Here is a 4,488-nt window from a genome sequence, read left to right on the forward strand (position 1 = left end):
TATATTATGCAAAAAAGCAGACACTACTTACCCACCTTCTGCCTCCATAAACAGTAACTTCACCATACAGTACCAAAGTATACCCGAATAAAGCTTTAAATCACCTTAAGTAGATGGCCTAATGAAAAGCCAAGTACCACATTCGTATTGCTGCATACGTGTAAGCTATGATCACTATTACTAATGACCAGCTGAAGTTAGTCTTCTAAATTCTCTAAGTATTTTAAATTATCTCATTCTTTCTCTTGAAATTAAAAGGTTATTCAGCGTATATGGTAGGATATAAAAACAATTACTATGAATCCTTGGTGTTACACCTTGCCACTAAAGCAGTTACTAGTTCTTACCAATTTGGTATTTGTTAGTAGTGTTTACGTACTGTTGTTCTCCCAGTTACTCTTAATTGTGTTGGCCGAATAAAAAGTTGAATAACTTTGCATACTGCAGTCAGCGGTTAGTCATTTTATATTAACCACTATAAAGTACCACTTTGTACCTTCAAAGTTCAGATTCACTGTAAATTGTCTAATTCTTAGTTTTAATTAACAGCCCTTTCTTGGCATTTCCAAAGAGAACAGTCACAGACTTAGTTTGCTTATATATTTATTTATCAAGTCTTAACTTTCAAACGTACAAAACATTGAGGATAAAGATAATTTACAATTGTTTTAAGAGCATACTTCGTTATTAATCTCAAATACATTTTTGAGAAACTTCAGGGGAATCCAAGACAGCAGACAAAGTTAAAGGCCAGAACCACCACAAGTTCCAAATCTCCGTCTGTCCGTCCGCCGATACTTCATTTATTCCAGTCCAGGAACTGCAAACCTCCTGAACCAACAGTGCTAGTCAATTTCCGTCCGTGGGTTGATACTCCGTGGTAATCCAGGAAACACAAAACCTCCGACTATAATATGTTTCGCTGGTTTCACTAAGGCCACACTAGTCTGACACCAAATATACTGGAATAGACGGTAGATCTACATTACTATTCCGCGGCGGCCTAGGCTATGACAGTTGCGGGTTTTTTATGCAGTTTTACCTCCTGAACAAGAATAAAAAAAAAATATTTATTCGGATGACTGTAATTAACCACCAGGGGCCAGTACTAAACACTGCGAAATACATTAGACGCCCCAATCCCTCCCTAGTGGATGTCGTATCCGCGGTTATGTTCCTTGCAGTCCGTGCGAAACTATTCTTTAGAATTATCGAATAGAGAAAGCGTTAGAATCTGTTCAGGGAAGGTTTAGATATAAAACAGACTATTGACCCCCCCTAAAACAAGACTATTGACACCCTCCCCTCCCCCCCCCCCACGTAATTCAAATGCTCCTTTTTGGTCAAATCAAGATTGAAAGCTGAAAAAATATTGCCTTCCACACCAAACTCGGCGATCATCCTGAAATTATATAAGGGGTTCAGTGTAATGTCGAGTCGACTATATATACAAATATGATATATTCCGTATTTAAGTTTCTAACATTCAGTGGCAAGATTGAAAGCATACAAAGTTTCATCTTAAAGCTAATTCTACAGGAACTTTACTTATACAACTACTAATTCGTTGTTTAGTACGGACTAAAAAAAATTTAATTTACTATAAATGTGGTAACTGAAATTTAACGCACAGGCTACAAGCAAAATAAAAACCTGTCAAACTAAAAATAAACACATTAGGCGATTTGATGATCTGGTTTGTTCTAACCACATTTTCCTCCCAGGAACAAATTATAGCAGGACTTACGTCCTACCATAACTGGTTCAAGGGAGTACCTCCACCCCTAAAGGGGCACCGCCCCTACAAGGGTGAAGGATGAAAATATAGTTATTGCAAAGATGTGAACAGTAAAACACTCACCGTTCATTTCTGTCTTCTCTATTAACCTATCCTGTTGAAAACTGGAGCAAATTAATTAGTTTTCGGCCAAGATTCCATCGTCCAAACGGATGATCAATTCAATAGCTTGAATACCCAATACCCATCACTGACAAGACTACCGATCGTAAACGCACACTCACGAACTCACCGGAAATAAGAATAATTAAGTCAACTATGCTCCTTTATTTAGCCTAGTGTAAAACCAAATTCTACAAAAAGTGTTACAACATCTTACTAGAAAATTTACAAATAAGACATTATAATTTAAAAACGCCAACCAAATCAGGACCAATGCATTTCCAAACAAACTTCGTTCAAAATGAACTTTGTGTAAAACACCTTCCTAATCTAAACACAAACTAGCACTGAGAACCGAGCTCTCAAAAAATCTAATAAAAATGAAAAATAAAATATTAATCCAAAGATAAATACAACACGCAAACTACGACTGAAAACCTAGCTGAAAAAAAAAAATTACAAATTCCTTCTAACGTAAACAGAAACCTTAAACTGCCACTGAATACCGAGCTGTGACAAGTAAAACTATCTTGCGACGTTTGCTGCCTACAGCCAAACTACTTCCGAGGAGGTCAGTCATCGTTTGCCAAAGACGATCAGCTCCACGGGCAGCCGCTAAGGGCGTCGCTACCCAAGAACTCGATTCTCCTTGGCGAGAATTGGGAAGAGAGCTTTTGATTGTTCCTTGACCTTTTAGTGATTTAGCTTTTAGACGATTTTCCTTTGTCAACGTTCTGTTCATTCTTCATGAAACATCTCGAAACGACTTTACAGCCAAGCCTGCTATATTTCCTATTTGCTACATTGGTATGAATTTATACCGTATAGAGAAAACGTCTTAGATTTCAAACATTACACACATAAAATGTCGAAGTGACGCCAGTTGTCTTATCTAACATTCTCAGTATCGACCCTTTATGGGTCTAAATCTAGTTGTCTCTTCTGTATAATAAATGCATTCCTTTTTTTATAATCAAAACATAATTAAACCACCACCCTTTAGGTGCTCTTTAAGGTTATATAACTTGAACACATTATTTCATACATTACTTTTCTAAAATTCTGCTGAATCAGTATTGCCTCATTTCAAGTTTTTCTAATTTCAGATTACAACAGTAAACTATTTATCAGCAGCAAGCATAAAATCAATTAAAAGCAGCTATAGGTCAATTACTACCTTGACCTGTATTGCAAAGACGTCCAAACACAGCAGGATTTAAAGGGTATTTACTTCAAAGGGCTGAGATACAGTGGCCATTCTCGATCTTAAAGGTAATATTCAGGACATGCCTGCATTCGATGCCAATCGCTTGGCTGTAGTTATAAATCGATATATATATATATATGATATATATAATATATATATCATACCTATATTATATTATATATAGACTAAATATTATATATATCTAATTTATATATATATAATCTATATCTATATCTATACTTATATATCTTATATCTATATTTAGATATATATAATATAAATATATATATATATATATATAGAATATACATATATAATATATATATTATATTATATCTATAATATATATATATACTATAATATATAAGATCTATAATAGATATATATATATATATCTATTATATTATAATATTATATAATTATAAATATATGATAAGTATATTTATGTGTATGTAATATGAAATAAGATAAATCGTACAATAATGAAACGAAATAAAAAGAGAACACGACAAAGCAAACTCAGACGGGCTTCCCATTCTCAGGTTCCTCCAAAGGGCAAGTTATCTGGGATCTTGAACGATCCCAGAGGGCCCAAAGGACGTCGTTGCCGTCCTTTAGATATTAAGAAACGGGAGCGGGAGGAAGGACGGAGGTCAAGATATGTTTGCTTCCATGATTCTCCAGAATGTGAGGCTCCTATGCTCTCGGAATGCATTAGGGCAATGAACCTCGCTAAGTCCTCGTCTTCTCTCGTCCCACAAGAAGAGCAGAGGTTCGAGTCCAAAGGATTCCTAAATATTTTGTTTTGAAAAGTTGGTGATCTTCGTTTGGCTTTAAACTCAACACGTGTGCACGATATGCGTTCGCGCATGGGAGCTCGTGGATTTTCCATGGTGAGAGAGAGAGAGAGAGAGAGAGAGAGAGGAGAGAGAGAGAGAGAGAGAGAGAGAGAGATAAATAGATTTTGTAAGGGAAGTTTCATATGCGCGGATATCCTATTCCACAAAAGGTTATTTGTTGCAAGCGCATTTTAGACATGTGCCTACACGAGCAAGGGACTTGAACCGTAAGTGAGCACACGATGTCTCCTCGGATGGACAACAAGTCTTTGAGTCATCCTAATCTTTGTAACTCCTTGCAACTGTAACAATCAGTTAGAAAGAAAACAGCAGCTGTAATGGTGTCATTAGGAAGAGAATAGTCTATTTATCGCCGCTTGTTGTCAAAGAAAGATATCGGAAATCTGATTTTACTATTGATACAATAGCACAAAATGAGCGAGAGAGAGAGAGAGAGAGAGAGAGAGAGAGAGAGAGAGAGAGAGAGCTGTTTAGTGAAGAGACACCAAAGACTTTGTTTTGTCGTTTTCCGAAATTAATAA

The 4,488-nt window shown here is 36.0% G+C and overlaps 1 long non-coding RNA gene across 1 annotated transcript; it reads right to left on the reverse strand.

Annotated features, from left to right (window-relative positions):
- Positions 1-548: 548 nt before the first annotated feature.
- Positions 549-2,012, reverse strand: LOC135221543 (uncharacterized). Its single transcript, XR_010316017.1, has 2 exons — positions 1,862-2,012; positions 549-962 (listed from the first exon to the last, which is right to left on the reverse strand). It is a non-coding gene; the product is annotated as an uncharacterized LOC135221543 (long non-coding RNA).
- Positions 2,013-4,488: the final 2,476 nt, after the last annotated feature.

The sequence above is a fragment of the Macrobrachium nipponense genome, chromosome 2 (genome assembly GCF_015104395.2).
Source record: "Macrobrachium nipponense isolate FS-2020 chromosome 2, ASM1510439v2, whole genome shotgun sequence".
Classification (NCBI taxonomy): domain Eukaryota; kingdom Metazoa; phylum Arthropoda; class Malacostraca; order Decapoda; family Palaemonidae; genus Macrobrachium; species Macrobrachium nipponense.